The following is an 18,643-nucleotide window of genomic DNA, read 5'->3' as shown; positions in this document are numbered from 1 at the left end:
TGACTTTTCTAAATCTCGACAATCTCCCTTGTGTGAACTCAGTATTAGGTCTGCTTCCCCTTAATTTAGATATCCTTTTGCATCAAGTTGTCTCAACTCAAATCTCCAATCTTTGCCAACCAATGCAAACATGCCTCTCACCTGTGGTCTCCTCTTGGACTGAACCATGATAGCAAATCTCACTTGGCAACCGCAAAGATCGATTGGATTCCTTGTTGAGTCCAAGATACCGATACACAAAAATCTTCTCCTAGGCGCGCGCAGCAAAAGCCCAATACATTCACCTAGAGATATTATCAAGAGGAAGCCTAAGTTTGAGCTCATCAACATATTCAGTTTGATTTACCTTCATTCAAAAGCTTAAGTCAATAAGTTATTGGCCAATTAGGATATATTAATTACTACACGCCACACAAATTCTTCAACATGGGACTTTTCGGGAAATGGATACTTTAAGTGCCATAATTTTCGTACGACGTTCTTTTGGGTGTAAAAACTTTTCGCCGGATTACTTAAGTGCCATCGTCGATTTGGGATGCTAGAAATCCGACGTGGCAATATTTTACGTGGCTCGTCGACGGTCCATGTCAGCATTAATAGCCCTAAATGATGTATCATTTTTTATATTTGAATCGGCATTTTTCCTTTTTTCTTTATATTTTTTACAATGTTATTTGCCACTAAAATCGTGGGTCCATTTGTTTTGACTAGTTAAGTGAAAAAGAAGTAACTTGCTCTCCTTCACATCATAACCCAATATACAAGGGTTTTATATATTCAAGTAAATTATTATTTACATGTTTTGAAAGGTTTAGTTGTTGCAACATGCACGTTCAATACAATCTTGGTATAAGTTTTTAGAAAAAGTAAAAAGCGAAACTAAAAAAATTACTCCATACATATTTCTGTCATATTAGAGAAGTGTCCGATCAATGCACCCCTTACTGTTCGACTTTATTAATCACACAAATACATGCAAGTCGCCCCATTCACATATACCGAGTATGACTCCCATATGATGGGAAGACGTTCTGATTTGGACATAGAATTTATCGCATCCATGTCGAACGCTTAATCACTTAAGCAACTCAGACAAGCAGGTATGGTAGAAAAACATAAATACATAGTAAGTACCCAACACGTAGTCAATCTCAGACCAAACCACAATCAAACTGGAAAGGCTTCAATGATGGACACCAAGGAAGGGATTTGGATGATGTTGCAGCGAGGGAAGCCTCCTTCCTCCAAAATCTTCTTCCATTCCGGTTCGGTCCTCTCTTTACCTCCGGTTTGTGTGATCATGAGGAGATCAGCAGCTATCCCCGTCTCATCGAATGGGCCATTGCCCTCTGGTTGCAACACAACGTCGGCTATGATCACCTTGCCATCCTTTTCGGGTACAGCTTTCCTGCAGTTCTTCAGAATCCTCACACAATCTTCATCATTCCAGTCGTGCAGGATCCACTATACAAAGGAGGAAGACAAATATTTAGTTGTGAGTTAATCATGACTTATTAAATCATGAATGTTCAATGAGTCGATTGTCATTCGCAGTTTGTACATTAGAAGCTGAACAAATATAGCCAAGAGTGACATTCTTCTGAAGGAGATGTCCATGCTGGTGGTGGTAGAGATCATGACGAATTAATGGCCGGGGTTTCGATTATCTTTAGCGTAAACGTTTTTTTAAAAATTCATTTGAAGACTTTCAATGCTTATGAAAATATTTCTCGTTCACTCATTATTTTACAATTATATGACAAAAATGAGCAAATGAATTGCCCGACAGTGGAGCAAGTAATAAGTGCACTCAATTCATGCAAGTCCAAATCAAATCCACCGCTATATGATGTAGGTTTCATGTTGTTGGATTTCGTCGGGAAAATTACCAAAAAAGTCCTAAACCTTTTGCAATTGTGCCAATTCAGTCCTAAACCTTTTTTTTGGGTCAATTCAGTCCTAAATCTTTTGTAATTGTGTCAATTCAGTCCATCCGGCCACTTTTGGCTGGCCGACGCTGACGTGAACGCCGGCCGGCTGACGTGGCAATATTTTAATAATTTTTTTTAATTATTTTTTGAATTTTTTTATTTTTTTTTCTTTCTTTTTTTTCCCCTATCTTCTTCCCCGGTCGCCGGTCCAGCGAGTGTCGCGACCCCCCCGAACCGGCCTCGCCACCTAAATGGTTTGGCTAATGGATTACTAAGTTAAACCTAGCTCAAGCTCTCCCAAGCCCATGCCAATTTGCGACTTAGATTTAAGTTATTAACATGCAAATCAATTTCATTTAGGAGTCGCCACTAATCAGTTTTTGGTGGGTCGATTAGTCACCCAAGTAAAGCACAGGAGAAATGTTTCACTTCTACGAACCAGAGATTCAATGGGTACGGGAACTTGATTACACTAATTGACCAATTAGTGCCCTTTCGATACCTAATCTTATTCAATTACCGCCTAACGTGTTCACACTAATCGGGAGTCTCAAAATTCGATTCCTAACCAAGCTAGGGAAAGCAACAATCAACACAAGAACCTAACATGCCCAATCAACTACGTGCGAGGTTAAATCAAACGCGCAATTCGAAGTGTGTGAACCAAGCAACGTGCAACTAAACATGACATTAATCGCACAATAGGACAAAAAGCCAATTGCAAAGCCCAAATGATATTTTTTGATTTTCGAATTTTTTTTAATTTTTAATTTTTTAATTAAATTTTTTTAAATTTTTTTTAAATATTAAAATAATAATATAATATTAAAAATAATATAGACCGGATCCGGGTCAGATCTCCACATCCGACCCGGATCAGGACTGACCCAGGTGCACCAGCCCGGGTTCATTCATTAAGCCCGGTCTAAAAAATTAAAAAGAAAAAGGGCCCAGCCCGAAAAATTTTCTGAAAAAGGAAACAAAAGCCCAAAGCCCACTAGGAAAAAACTAAATAACCATTTAGCTCAATTCCCAAATTCGGCCCATCCGCGAAAGGCCCAATACCTAAAAAACTATTCTAATTCTAAACTAAAAAGCCCAAAACCTAATAAACCCTAAAACCAAGCCCAAACACCAAACAAAACCCTATCCGGTTAAACTCACACGCCCAACCCGACTTGTGGCCGCTGATCCGGCTCACTTGAGACCCTAGTGCCCGCGACCCGGCTCCCGACCTGACTCGCGGCCGTTGCTCTGGCTTGGAGCTCACGCTCAGCCTTCATGACTGGGATCGCGCTCGGCCACCACCCGAACACCAGCTGCCGCTCCATCTTCGTCGGCCGGCTCGACTACCGGTGCCTCACCCGTTCGCGTCGCTACCGTGGTGACCGGGGACCGATCAAGACCGTGCAAGCCCCGACGAGGTGCTGGCCGATCACAGGTCAACCAGATCCCGGCGAGGGACTGGTTCTCGTCGTCCGCGTCACCACCCCGACAAGAGGTGGCGGGCAACCTCTGCTTGCGTCACCACCGCGGCGACCGGCGCCCGACCGAGACCGTCCATGCCCCGATGGGGAGCCGGCCGGCCACGGATCAACCAGATCCGGGCGGGGAACTGGCTAAATCGAGCTCCGCACTCGTGTCGCCTCTCCGTGGACCTCCTCGTTCGTCGGAAAAGAAACGCAACAACGACTCAACCGATCGAGAACAAGCGGCAACTCAGACAAGACACCACAAGCGAAGCAGAAGGCATCAAGATTCAGGGGGCGCGTCACAGGCAAAAGGAAGAAAAAACACATGGATCTCACTCGGGCATAACCTCGAACAGTTGGGGTGCACGGCGAAAACAAGAGATTGGCATAACCTCGAACAGTTGGGGTGCACGGCGAAAACAAGAGATTTCCGACTCGGTTGAGACTCAAACGCATCCGAAATTCACACATACAATTGCATAGACAATCAGGATCAAGCATGTGGTATCACGGGCCGGAACTCGCGCGAGCCGGACGGCCGCGAGCTCTGGCCAGTGAGCCCAAAAACAGAGTACACAGACCAGAACAGGGGAGGGAGAGGTGGCCATTTGCGGCGCTCCCTATCCAGCTCAGTGGCGACAAACGTTGGCGAACGTAATAGATCGGACACCGTCCGGTCACCTCACACGCCTCCGAGCCGAAATCCTCGGGAAATCGACCCCCGAATCACACCAAACAAGACTCGAAAATAGCTTGGGAACGTGACCTACCGCTTGAAGTGGGGTGCGCGTCGGAGTTTCGCCGGCCACGGTTGAGGCGTGGCCGTCACCGACGGGAGTCTTTCCGACCTTAGATCTCACTCCCCGAACTCTCGGTCTCACTCTCTCCCTCGGATCTCTCTCTCTGTGGAACCCTCTCTCTCCCCAATCTCTCACTCCGGCCTCGATTTAAAGCCGACCAGCAGGCAGGCGCGCATGGCCCCTACCACCGCCAGCCTGCCGCGGCCGGCTGATCGTTCGACCCGTAAATCGCGCCAGCATGCCCCGCGCCTCTCTGGCTTCTGCTCCGTTCTAGCCTCTATTCATTCCTGTTCCGTCTCCGTTCCTCCTCCATACGCTTAGAAATGTTGACGAGGGAGGGGGGAGGTTGGACAGTGTGCGGGCCGGGCCGAAGGGAAAAGGGCCGGCCCGTGCAAAAAATAAAAAAAAAAGAACACAAAGATAGGCCGCACAAAAAATAAAAAGAAGGGAAAGAAAAAGAATGGGCCGACGAACCCTGCTCGGAAATCCTTTTTTTAAAAAAAAAATTTTGTGTCATAATAGGCCCTATTAATGCAAATGTGCCTAATGTCTATATGCCATGCAATTTAATGAAAACATTTTTTGTTTAGTGGTTAAAAATTAAACCCTAATTTTTTTATGCGATAAAACCCTAAATGATTGAGCAAAATTTAGGTGTCAACAATGAGAGACTGAGGCCGACGAGTTCCACCTCGCCGGCCATGGGAGAGGCTGGCCCTCGCCGGCACTAGCGAGGGCGAGGCCGCCCAGATCTGGCGAAACCTCGCCGTCGCCGAGCGAGCTCGACTTCGCCGTCACCGGGCAAGCTCGACCTTGCCCGGCCAGGGCAAGGTCGAGCTCGCCCGGCGACGGCGAGGCCGCCCAGATCTGTCGAGACCTTGCCGTTGCTGAGCGAGGTTGAGCCTCGCCGTTGCCGGGCAAGGTCGACCTCACCAGATCTGGGCGAGGCCTTGCCCGGTCATGGCGAGGTTGACCTCGCCCAGATCTGGCTCTACCTCGCTAGATTTGGGCGGCCTTGCCGTCGTCGGGCGAGGTCAAGCTCGCCCGGTGACGGCGAGGTTGAGCCAGATCTGGGCGAGGCTCGACCTCGCTTGGCGACGGCGAGGTCTCGCCAGATCTGGTCGGCCTTGCCGTCGCCGGGCGAGGTCGAGCTCGCCTAGCGACGGTGAGGTCTTGCCAAGATCTGGCGAGACCTCACCGTCGCTGGGCAAGCTCGACCTCGCCCATGGCTGGTGAGGTGGAACTCGCTAGCCTCAGCCTCTTGCCGGTCGTCGGACCGGCGACCGGGGAAGAAGATAGGAGAAAAAAAAAGAAAGAGAAAAAAATAAAAATAAAATTCGAAAATTAATAAAATAATATTAAAATATTGCCACGTCAGCCGGTTGGCATCCACATCAACGCCGGTCAGCCAAAAGTGGTCGGATAGACTGAATTGGCACAATTACAAAAGGTTTAGGATTGAATTGATAAAAAAAAGGTTTAGGACCAAATTGATTCAATTGCAAAAGATTTAGGACTTTTTTGATAATTTTTCCAATCCTCCGGTGCGTTAGTTGGACTCATAATTACCTGATTGAAACTAAGATTTTTTCTTTTAGACCCATCGAGCCGTAATTATGCGCTCGGGTGACCATAAAGCGGTCGCCCGCATCTGGCCACTATAAGCGGCCTTGAAGACGACAAACTTTCGAGGACGTTGCGACGCAAGTTGAACTTCGAGAACAAGCGCCAAGTCACACTTACCTTCATGAAAACAGCATCAGCACTCGGAATGGCCTCGAACATGTCTCCCCCGACATGACAGACCCCGCCGTGCGCTGGTGCGGCAGCGACAATGCGGGGTTGGTCGAAGTTAATTCCCTTGATATGTGGGTACGACCTCACTATCTTGGCTACGGCGCCGCCCGTCCCACCTCCAACGTCCACCAGCGATCCCATGCGCTCGAACCCATCCTTGTACGCATCCATGATGGCTTTCATCATGAGCTTGTTCGAGCACGCCATCGCATCACGGAATACGCAATTTGTGGCCGTTAGCCCTCTTGAACGCGATTGATCCCCCGTCCTTGATGTAGTCACCGAGGCAGTACCACGAGGACACCATCCACCAATGGCCCGCCAGCAATACCAGTGGCACAAGGCTGAGGTGGCTAGCCCCCTGCAAGAGCCATCTCGACGATGGGGTGAGACCGTAGAGCGTCTCTCCACCGTCGTGGTGCGCAGAGAAGACGTTCTTGCGGACCAGGAGCCTCGTGATGCGGGCGAGGCAGGAGGTTTGGGCAGATGGGGAGGGGATGCGGGAGGCTATTTGGGCCAAGGTGACGGGACCGTCGCCCCGCGAGTGGATGATGTTGGGTATACGGAGCTCCACCGCGCAGTTCAGCGCCATTGAGTCCACGTACGAAAACATGAGCTTCCATACTTGGGCTTGGCCACTTAACGTTTCATCGTGCGGTTCCATTCTCTCTCTCTCTCTCTCTCTGTGTTTGAGGAAAGAAGAGAGCGTCTACTCCTAATCATATATAGAGGCCAAGGCATCGTCGGGTTCGGCCGAATATGTGCTTTCATTCCGTGCTTCATCGTTCATCGCTACATGTATGAACGGTTGAAATGATCGAGGCGCCGAACGAGAGTACCAAATAAGAGATTTTAAGATCTCTGTGCTACACGTTCTTAGATGGGCTTCTTCTTCATTTAATTCGCCTAAATCAACACCACGCTTTGAAGAAAACGACTTATGCTCTTGAGATAAAACAATATCTGAATAATCCACATTGGAAAATTCTTGTTTTTCATATCAAACAATCTGTTCATCTTCAATCTGATAGTAATAGAGGAAAACTTGATGTAAGAGGAAATAACACATCTCGTCTTTTTTCATATTAGAATTCCTTAACAGCATTGTCTCGCATTTAAAAATTAAAGTGGTTTTTCTTTGGATTAATAACGAGAAACTAATGTGTTTCTTTCTTAGAAGTATGTGTTGATTTCTTAATTCTAACTAATTGATATTTATTTAAGATACAAATCATACATATAATAGGAATACGATGCACAGTAAAAAGAATAGTTAGTACTCACAAGCTTCTATTGAAGTATTATCCCCCATCGCTTGACAAGGGGTCGTAAATGCTTTTTATATTCATGTGGTCTCCCTCCACCTATCAACTTAAATTTTTGGTTTGGACTTTCTAATAGCCTCGTTGAATAAGAAAAATAATGGTTATAAAGAAAGATAGCGTAATCATATATTTCACGTACTATAATATAATTACAATGAAATACAGGATTGTTAAGTACTCACGAGCCCTTCAGAGTCCTTAAGGCTCTATAAGCCATTCCAATATCTATATTATCCTTCACATGGTGATTCACCGGAATAATCTCAAGTGAGTTCTTTGATAGTCGAGGCGAACGTCTGAACTGCGCAATGATATTGTCAAGCGAACCCTCCTTCCTCCAATACATGAGAGTTTGATAGAGGATCGGATTAAAGAGATAGCAGGAAAACAAATAGATTGCAGAGATGAGAAAAGTGAAAGAATACTTTTTAGTATTAATCGTTTCTCCCTTTTACTATTTTTCAAAGTGAGTCTCTTTATATGTACACTTCAAGAGATATTTATCTTGTGCCGAAAATGAGGAAAAGATCGTATCATGTGCTGAAAATGAGGACAAGATCAAGATTATATCTTGTTTATCAAGATCATATCTTGTTAGGAAAATATTGTATCTTTGACTTGTTCAACATCCCCCGCAAGCTAACAGTGCGGAACGAACAGTTAGCTTGGACCTTAGAAGTGTAAAGCGTGTGGAAGAGATACCTTTAGTGAAGATATCAGCGGGCTGATCCACAGATGAAATGAAATGGATGTTGATCTGTCCATGAGCTCGGCATTCACGGATAAAATGATAATCAATTTCCACGTGCTTTGTTCGAGCATGAAATACAAGATTCGTAGTAAGGTACAAAGCTGATATATTATCACACCAGAGAGTTGGTGGATGTTGTGGAAGAGCATGAAGATCTTTCAATAGATATTCAAACCACATAACTTCTACAGTTGTATCAGCTAAGCACTTATATTTAGCTTCTGTATTGGAGCGGGCCACGGTTCGTTGCTTGCAAGAACACCAGGAAATAAGATTGCGACCAAGAAAGACACAATAACCTCCAATTCAGCATCGATCATCTTTATCACTACCCCATCCAGCATTGGAAAAGGCATGAAGAGCTTTGGAAGGGCCACGAGTGAAAAGAATACCAAGACGCGGAGTATCTGCCAAATAGCATAGTATACGCTTGACGAATTACCAATGAGCTGTTGTTGGAGCATGGAGAAATTGACATGCTGTATTGATGAAATAAGCAATGTCAGGTCTGGTAAGGGTCAAATACTGAAGGGCACCGACTATGCTGCGACAAAGTAAAGGGTCAGGTGAAGGCTCGCCGTGTCTACGAGAGATTGGTTCATCAGTTGTGCACATCATAGAAACTACGCGAACATTTGTCATTTTTTATCGCTCCAAGATTTGATGAGTGTACTTTGCCTGATGTAGGAGTAGTCCTTCGGAAGTTGATTGGGTTTCGACACCAAGAAAGTAGTGAAGGGGACCGAAGTCTTTAATTACAAATTCAGTCTGAAGGGAGCGTTAGGAGGGCTTCTGAGAATAATGTCATCCACATATACTAGAAGTACTATGTTGTAGTGAATGGTGTGGAGAGTAAATAATGAAGAATCTGCACCTGACAATTGAAATCCAAGATTGATGAGGTAGGAGCTCAGCTGCTAGTACCTAGCACGAGGAGCTTGCTTGAGACCATAAAGAGAACGACAAATATGACATACATCATGAGGACGTGTGGATCAACAGACCCCGGAGGCTGTACCATATAGACTTTCTCATTTAGGTAACCATGTAGAAAAGCATTAAAGACATCAAGTTGTTTGATGGGCCATCCTTTAGAGTAGGCAACAGCAATGACAGTGCGAATAGCGACTGGCTTGGCAACAGGGCTAAAAGTTTTAGTATAATCAATTCTAGCCTGCTGGTGGAATCCTTTGGTAATGAGTCGAGCTTTATACCTTTCTAGAGTTCCATCCGCATGCAGCTTAACTTTGTAAATCCATTTGCATCCAATTGGACGAGCATGAGGAGGTGGAACAAGTTCTCAAGTGCCATTTTTTATGAGGGCAGTATATTCTACTTCCGTTGCTGAGCGCCAATGAGGATCACGAGAGGCTTGAGTAAAACACGTAGGCTCTATATAAGGATGTGATGTGGCAGTCATTGCAAAAGTGTGTCGGCAGCTGATAGTCCGACGTGAAATAGTTCCATTCTTGAGGTGGGTAACCATCGAATGAGTGGGAGCACGAAGACTTGGTGAGGACCGCGAATAAGTAAAAGGAATACTTGTTATCGGTTGTGAACCAATCAAGGCAGGAGCTGTTTAAGACATGTCTGGTGGTGATGCTGATGGAGGTGGTTGTACTGAAGTTTCTTGTATTGGAAGTGGCATAGGTGGCGGAGGCAGAGGCAACACGATGTCTAGATTTGGAGCTGGTGGCGTTGGGGAAGACATAATGCTGAAGGCAAACGAGGTTTCGTAAAAAATTGCATCTGCAACAATATAAAACTTGCGGTTCAGTGGGCAATAACATATGTAACCCTTATAACCTGGGGGTATCCAAGAAAAATGCAAGCTTGAGAGGGGCCAATTTATGAGGGCATATGGCCGCAGATACGGAAATACCGCACAACCAAAAACTCTCAAAGGTGAAATATCGGTTGGTGTCCGAAAAAGTGTTTGCCAAGGGCTGATGTTGCCAATGACCCTTGAGGGCATTCTATTTATCAGAAATGTTGCAGTCTCGAAGACATATTCCCAGAAATGTGATGGAATTCCAGCTTGATTCATGAGAGCCAATCCAGTTTCGACTATGTGCGATGCTTGCGTTCTGCAGTTCCATTCTGAAATGGAGAATAAGGACATGATATCTGTTGATGGATCCCCTGTTGAAGTAGGTGAGCTTTAAATTCCGAAGAGAGAAATTCAGGTGCACCATCACATTGAATTGCCTGCAATCTACATCGAAGTTGTGTTTCCACAAATTTATGAAAAGCAATAAAGGTGGTGAAGAATTGCGCACGAGTAGTCAGAGGGTAGAACCAAGAAAAAATGGGAGAAGTCATCAATAAAGCAAATATAATATTTATATCCACTTAGAGACGTTACAGGAGAAGGACCCCAATATCAAAATGAACTAGCTGGAGAGAAGAAGATGCTCGAGAGCTAGTAGACGGATGGGAATGGCAACAGCTCTTGCTAAGAGCACACGCCGTACAAATACTGGAGGGTGATCTAGTAAAATTCATCTTAGTGGATCGTAGTAGAATAATAATGGCATCAGAGGAGGCATGACAGAGTCGATGATGCCACAGAGTAAATGAAACAACACGGGACGCAGTAAATGCTGACGGAGACGCTATGGAGCTGAATGGCAAAATACGATAAAGACCATTTTCAAGCTTGCTGTGGAACATAATCTGACCGGTTCAGAGAGAAATGGCACGAAAGTGAAGTACCATAAAACATGAAAACACAATTGTTGTCAATGGCAAATTGAGAGACAGCCAACAAAGTTTTAGTGATTGAAGGACAACTAAAACATTTGAAAGACAAAAAAAAGTGGATGGAGTAGGTTCGAGGGTACCTGTGTGAGTGATGGGAAGAGAGACTCCATCACCCATAGTGAGCTGTTGAGGACCCACATATGGAGTGGCATTAGACAGTACAACTGTCAGTAACACGTTGGGATGCACCAGAATCTGGGTACCACGATGCAGCAGCAAGAGCAGAGGGTAGCGGAGCTAAAGGAGTATGATTAACTGGTGGGGAAAGAGAACTGTAGTAAGCTTGAGGAGATGGTCTAAGCTGTTGGGGTTGAGTTTGTGTTTGGGTTGCGGGTGGATAATACGTAGGCTGATTTGGGTTGGCATATTGGGCGTGATTGGGAGTTGATGGAAGTGCAAAATGTGGGTTATGCCTTTCCCGACACATGGCAACTTTGTGACCTGGGCGTCGACACAATTGGCAATAAACAGTGTTGTGGCGGCCGCGGCCACCACCACGACCAGCTGGTGGCGGATTGGGAGTGGATAAAATTCCACTTTGCTACACTGTATGGAGACCTGAAGAGTTGTTTCGGTCAGTATGGGAGAAGTTTCTGTTGGAGCTGGCGAATATTTTGGGAATCCTTGTTTCTCATACACGCACGAAATGTCGGGTGTCCCGCTGCCCGGACAGTGGACGGGGGTTTCGCTTCCCGATGAGCGGACGGGGCTTAGGGGCAACGCCCTTGAAACAACATCGGATTTGCTAACCCGTTTGTTGTAAGATCAAAGGAATTCGGATAGGCTTAGGCTTTGGGTCCATTTGAAGTCCTATATATTGTACTTGTATAAGAAATCATTGTAACGAGTGGTTGTAAAACCTAAATATCATAATGAAATTTCTTTGCAGAACGTAGCCCTATTCTGGAATGAACTTGGGTAAGCTCGTGTATCAATTTTTTCTATTATCTGTGTGATTGTTTTGATTCTATTTCGGCTATAACCCATCAGTTTCTAGGATTGATTGAAAATGGTGTTGTCCCTGTTGAAATTGGACAATTCAATTCGGCCTTCATGAGATAAGAGGAGACCATGAAGGTCCTCAGGGGAGAGTGGATTGGCTCGGGTTTGCACCGAAATTGCAGTGGCGAGTTGATCGTACTCACTGCCAAGGCCACGGAATAGATGAGTTAGATATTCATTTTCAGAAATAATCTCACCTATGGCTGAGAGTTGATCACAGATTTTAGTCGCCTGTTGTATGTATTCTGTGACTGATCTTCTGCCTTCGTTAATAGTTTGCAGTTGCATTCGAAGAGATGAAGCCCGGGCTGAAGATTGAGCTGCATATGAAGAAGAAAGATATGCCCATGCTGAAGCTGAGGTGCGGTGTTTGGATAATTGAGTGACGATTGGTGCGGTGGAGGTGGCCATTATCCACCCAAGGGCTGTCTGGTCTCTTATTAACCAGGGTGTGTATGTTGGATTCTCAGTTGGAGCTGTGTTGGGGTTGCTCTCCTGCTGCGGGATGTGCTGTGGTGGAGCTTGTTCGGTGCCTTCTACAATGGAAAGAAGTTGGGAAGCCAAGAGGAAGGGAGTTAGACGTGTTTTCCAACTCACAAAATTAGTTCTGTCGAATCTCTCACCGATTGAGGGAGGGGAGATTACATTTGGAGTAATTGGAGCTGAGAGAACAGAGGAAACATAGGTAGTTTGAGCAGAAAATGGGGGAACATAGGAGGTAAGGGGGGCTGATACAAAAGCCACTAATTCTCTTTAAGAAAGGGGCTTTCGCCAGAGAAGCTCTAATACCAAGTTTGACAGAGGATCGGATTGAAAAGATAGCAGGAAAACAAATAAATTGTAGAGATGAGAAAAGTGAAAGAATACTTTTTAGTATTAATCATTTCTTCCTTTTACTATTTTACAAAGCGAGTCTCTTTATGTATACACTTCAAGAGATATTCATCTTGTGCGGAAAATGAGGAAAATGTTGTATCTTATGCTGAAGATCGTATCCTGTGCTGAAAATGAGGACAAGATCATATCTTGTTTTGATATATACACTTCAAGAAACATATTGTGCTAAAGATGCGGAAAAGATCAAGATCATATCTTGTTAGGAAAAGATCATGCTGAAGATGAGGAAAAAATCAAGATCATATCTTGTTAGGAAATGATTTTATCTTTGACTTGTTCAACAATGAGCATATTGAGCACCATGCTCATTTCATCACACAGTCCCGTTCCCTTCTAGCCTGAGCACTGCGTCCGCGAAGATCACCTTCCCATCTTTCTTCGGCTACGCTCTCCTGCAATTCCATAGGACCTTGACGCAATCTTTGTTGCTCCAACCGTGAGGAACATACCACGAAATGATTTGCTGAACTTTTTTTTAATGGTCGACGTGATCATTTATGAATATAGACATCATTTGCTAGTATATTTAACTAAAAGTTAATGCGGATTATGTCTATATTTGCAGCACACCAATCAAAATTCTCATGAGAGGGAAATATGATCTTTTCATTCGCATCGGGGATCTTGCTTTTCCCTCTCTATGTTTTTTACAATGTCTTTCCCGCTCAAATCGCGGGTCCATTTGTTTTGACTAATTAAGTCAAATGAAGTAACATATTATCATTCCCACAAAAAATTCAAGTTGTTGTTTTGATTTTAAAAAAATTATGAAAATGGTATATATAATTATGCAAGTTAGTATTTACTTGTTTTGGAAGGTTTAGTTGTGCCATCTTGCAGGTGGAATACGATCTAACTGTGAAAGGGATAAAATTTTAGAAAAGTCAAAACCAAAATTTAAAAATCACTTCAAAGAGATTCATGTCAATATTAGAGAAGTGTCCAATCAAAGCATGCCTTAATGTGTAATAAAATTTGGCCTGTGGATACCCATGTCATATAGGGAAGTGTCCAATCGATGCATGCCTGCATGTGCATATATATAGAATTTCGCATTTGAATACTTATGTCATAAAATTTGGTATGCCTTATTCTGTCATAAACTTTGGCTTGTGAATACCATGTGTATGCAAATGCAGTTGCTAATTTGTGGGGTCTTATAATTTTTGGTATATCATGGAATACCTAACTTTATACTTAACTTTTTTGGCGTTACTCATCTCAGGAATACATGCAAGCTACCTCATCCACATGTATTGTATAAGGCTCCATCCATAAGGTGGCAGGCATGATTCCTAAGCCTAATAAGATTGGAAGATGCTGTGATTTGGACGTAAAATTAGCCGTATTCAAATAAAGTGCTTAATCACTTAATCAACTCGATTAGTGGGGATGTGATTTAGACGTGAGAATTTGGACGCTAGGAAAACATAAAACATAACTAGTTCCTGACACGTACGTAAGCTCACAGCAAGCCACAATCGTAGTGGGAAGGCTTCAATGATGGACAATAAGGAAGAGATTTGGATAATGTCGTAGCGAGGGAAGCCTCCCTCCTCTAAAATCTTCTTCCATTCTAGTTCGCTCCTTCCTTGACCTGCTTTTTGCGTGATCATGTGGAGATCTAACGTTATTCTTATCTCATCGAATAGGCTCTTGACTTCTGGTTGCAACATAACTTCGGCTATGATCACCTTGTCAATCTTTTCCGATATTGTAATGATCCGGTCCAACGAGGACGGAGAGTGTTCTTCAGGGACTAGAAAGCCCGGACAAGAAGCAGCTCATGGCCGGCTTAAGATTGCAAAGGAGTAGGAATGAATTAAAATGGGCACCGAATAGGGGAAAGCATTTTTGGAATATATTTGTGAAACTGGAATTAACTTATAAGATGCGTCTTTTGATGTAATAGCAACAATTTCCATTGGAACTCTAATATTAACCGTGCTCAGGTGAGAGTAATACCAAGATGGATGACCTCTTGAAAAAGTGCCCACTTATACATCAAATGACAAAACCAAGAGGTTCGGTACTGGACGGGGTAAAACGAACAATACCATGCGCAAAATACGGTATTAGAGCAAGACCCCTTCTAATAGGAGTGTGGTTTGGGGATGAACTATGCGCAAACGCTGGTGGGCCTGTAATGACCCAGCTCGATAAGAACGGGAAGTGTCCGTCGTGGCCAAAGGCCTAGACAACGAGCGTCTCCTAACATGTTTCTAGTATATGTCGAAGGGACCATAAATGAACCGAATTGCGCACTGAACAAGATGAGAGTGTTCCTGGGATATATGTATAAAACTGAAATTAACTCGCAAGATGTGCCTTTTGACGTAACGGCAATACTTGTGTGCTCATGTGAGAACACTACCCAAGATGTGTGATCTCTCGAGAAAGTGTTCACCTGTAGGCCAAATGACAAAATCGTAAAACTTAATATGGGATACGTTAAAGCGAATAATACCTTGAGTGAGTCACTCTAAGAGATGTCACAGATATAGCTTTCACATAGTTCTTCTTCATTGTAAAAAAATCTTCATTGTGCAAGATCCAAAAGGGCGGAAAAAGAATGTTGTAGTCGTGAATTAATCATGACTACTTAAATCATCAATGTTCACTGCGTCGATTCTAATAAACAGTTTGTACATTACAACTTGAACAGATATAGCCAAGAGTGACATTCCTTCCGACGGAGATGTACATGATAGTGGTGGTGGAGATCAAGATGAACTAATGACATTACTGCTAATATATTTTGAATTGACATTACTGCTAATATAGAACAGTAAACCCATAAATTTTCAATTTTTGTGTTCTTTTGTATGATCCAATTAGTTGATATGTGGACAATAAACACAAACTTTTTGTTTTTGTTTTCTTGGAGTCATCTTTATTTTGTCAAGTTGTCTTGCGAAAACTTTGTACATTCGCTTTTTGAATGTTGCGATTTAACTCGGATTCTCCCAAGCCCATACCATAGCGCGACTTAGGATTTAGATTTTTAACCTACAAGTGATTTTTATCTAGGAGTCGCCACTAATCAATTTGAGGTAAATCGATTAGAAACCCAAGTAAGGTGATGGGAGAATCACCCTACTCCTACGAACCAGAGATTAAATGAGTTCACGGACTTGGTTACACTAGTTGAGTAACTAGTGCCCTTTCGGTACCTTTTATCTTGTTTATTTCAGAAAATATTTATCAGGCAGTTTGAATTAATTTTAGGACATATCTCCTAACATGCAAGGTGATCAAACGAGCGCACAATCATTAGTGATTAGCAGTCAAGATAGATATGCAGCTTAAGGTTCTAACCCTAACTAAGGCGACAACATTCAAAATACAACAATTTATACAATAATATTCTAATTAGAAACAACATGCATAATAATAATACAACAGTAGTAAAAATAACACTCAAAATCCTACCATATAGCCCTATTAGCTTATCCGAATTAAACATAATTATTAATCAAATAATTAACATAATTTAGAAAAATATTCAAAAATAATAATTTCTAAACTATTCCTAATTTTAAAGGAAAATAAAAAATTATAAATTATAATTTTTTAAATAAATTTGTTTTAAAAATATTTTTAATTAAATAATAAAATATTAATATAATAATAGACTGGGTCGGGTCGATGGATCCGGGTCGGGTCAAATCCGACCCCAGTCAACGGACCCGACCCAAAGACATTGACCCAGGTTGGATCTCCGGATTCGAACCGGGTCGGGCTCAACCTAAGTCGTTGACCGGGTCCTGAGCCAGACCGGGCCCGGTCCGACGAAAAAGGCCAAAATAGAACAGGTTCGACCCGGTCGAATCGGCCCTATTTGGCAAGCAAATCGGACTAGCTAACTTGCCAGCCAATTCAGGCCGAATTCCGAGGGTTCTTAGGCCCCACCATCGGCCGAGCAAAATTCCGGCGATTTGCCGATTATTTTGCCTGGCTTTTGGCCTCAGTCCCCTCAAAACTTTAAGCTAAGGGGATTAGGGAAGGGCGGTCTGTTGGCGGCTGACCGAAGTGGTCACCAACCAAGTCCCGACCGGGGCTCATTAAGCTCAAACGCCAGTCGGAGTTTGGCCAGACAACCCAGGTCATATTTTGACCTAGTCCGACCTTCACTAGCCGTCACAAAGTCAGTCGAGGGGGTAGAGACTCGCCGGTCAGCCCACAAGTCGCCAGCTGAGGACCCAAACAAGGCAGCTTTATTGAAGCATTTCGTCGAACACATAGTGGGCATGCTTGAAACAGGGGGTTTCCGACCTCTCTCGGGGCCACGGTCCACTCTGGCAGCTATGGCTCGCCTCCAACGGCGAGCATAGACTAGGATCAAGGACGATATGGGCCGGGATTTGCGCGAAACGGCTCGTGCGAGTCTTGGCCAACCTGCATAAGAAAACAGGGGATAACAGGGGAGCCGAGAGGACTTACCGGTTGGGGTTGATTATGGGGGATCGCCGTTCGGTCTCCAAGCAACGGTGAGGTCGAATGGCGTCCTCTTCAGTCCCTTCAAACACTCAGTACACGTTTACTCTCAGTCTCGCTCAAACTCTCTGCAAATCTCCCTTTTTCTCTCTGGGTGCTCTGTTTTCTTATCAAAGAGGCCCGCCCTCTCTCTTTGTTCTTCCGCCGTTTATATAGAGGCTGCCGGCCACAGCTCCTGCTCCATTGAATGCTCTGTGCCGGCCTTTGCTCCTACCATGACTTTCGTGGTCAATTTTGCGCGGTAGAGCGGGTATTCTACGTCATCCCAGGCGGCGGTCGGGGTAGGGCAGAATAGAGGAGAGAGGAGGAATGGCCTGGGTAGGTGGGGCGGAAAAAGAAGGAACGGGCTGGGCTGGGCCCAGCTTGCGCGAAAGAAAAGGAAAAGAAAGGGGGCGGGCTGGGCCCGCGGGGAAGAAAAGAGAGGGTCGGGTTGACCCGAACCTGACCCGGCCCGACCTGAAAATTTTTAATTAATTAATTTTTTAAAAATTTTTTAATAATAATTTTTTTTGATTAATTAAGAAAATATGCTCTAATAAGCCCTATTAATGCAAATGTGCCTAATGTCTATATGCAATGCCATTAGATAAAAATAATATATTTTTTTGTTTTAGGAATTAATTAAGAAATTAACTCCTAAATTTTGCATAGTTAATTTTGGGCAAAAATTAGAAAATAGGTGTCAACATTGAATATAATCACAAAAATTTTATTGCTAGTGGCACTCGCTTCACAAGCTTAGATCGACTCTTAGGCTCCATTTATTGAAAATGAATGATTTAAAAATATTTTTCTAAAAATGTTCACTTGTATCGCTTGAAATAAATAGTCAATAAAAACGTTTTCGTTATCGATAACAATTTATGTCTAAAAATTTTCGCAGACGCTGAAAATATTTTTGCTCTTTCATTTTTGTAGGTGATATAATAAATTATTTTTAAAAAAATATTTTTTCAAACTACTCATTTTTATGAAACAAATAGAGCCATAGATCTAACCATGCAATTACATTAAAACACTTGAGCCCATCCATAAATAACACATGGAGCATTACAAATTAAGATAGACCATACAGGTCAAACATACGTGATTGGTATGTATAATAGTGTAGACACACTTGATCTACAATGCTCATTTGCACATGGGAAAATTAACCAAATAGTCTTAAACCTATTGCAATTGTGCCAATTCAGTCATAAACCCTTTTTTTTGTGCCAATTCAATCCTAAACCTTTTGCATTTGTACTAATTCAATCCATTCGGACAATTTTGACTGATCGGTGCTGACATGGACGCCAATCGGCATCGAGTCGTCTGGCCAATGTTGACGTGGAATTTTTTAATATTTTTTTTTATTTTTTTCGTTTTTTTTATTCTTTTTTTTCCTTTACTCTTCTTTTTCCCTTTA

The 18,643-nt window shown here is 43.4% G+C and overlaps 1 long non-coding RNA gene and 1 pseudogene across 1 annotated transcript; both read right to left on the bottom strand.

Moving 5' to 3' along the window:
• Positions 1–1,103: 1,103 nt before the first annotated feature.
• On the bottom strand, positions 1,104–6,679 carry LOC115680033 (xanthohumol 4-O-methyltransferase-like; annotated as a pseudogene).
• Positions 3,714–4,012, bottom strand: LOC130139101 (uncharacterized). The gene is made up of 2 exons (XR_008817321.1): positions 3,796–4,012; positions 3,714–3,750 (listed from the first exon to the last, which is right to left on the bottom strand). It is a non-coding gene; the product is annotated as an uncharacterized LOC130139101 (long non-coding RNA).
• Positions 6,680–18,643: the final 11,964 nt, after the last annotated feature.

The sequence above is a fragment of the Syzygium oleosum genome, unplaced genomic scaffold (genome assembly GCF_021117445.2).
Source record: "Syzygium oleosum isolate NSW1041296 unplaced genomic scaffold, Sole_v2.1 Sole_v2.10, whole genome shotgun sequence".
Classification (NCBI taxonomy): domain Eukaryota; kingdom Viridiplantae; phylum Streptophyta; class Magnoliopsida; order Myrtales; family Myrtaceae; genus Syzygium; species Syzygium oleosum.
Note: the sequence above shows the minus strand (reverse complement) of the source record. Positions and strands in the feature narration are given on the sequence as shown.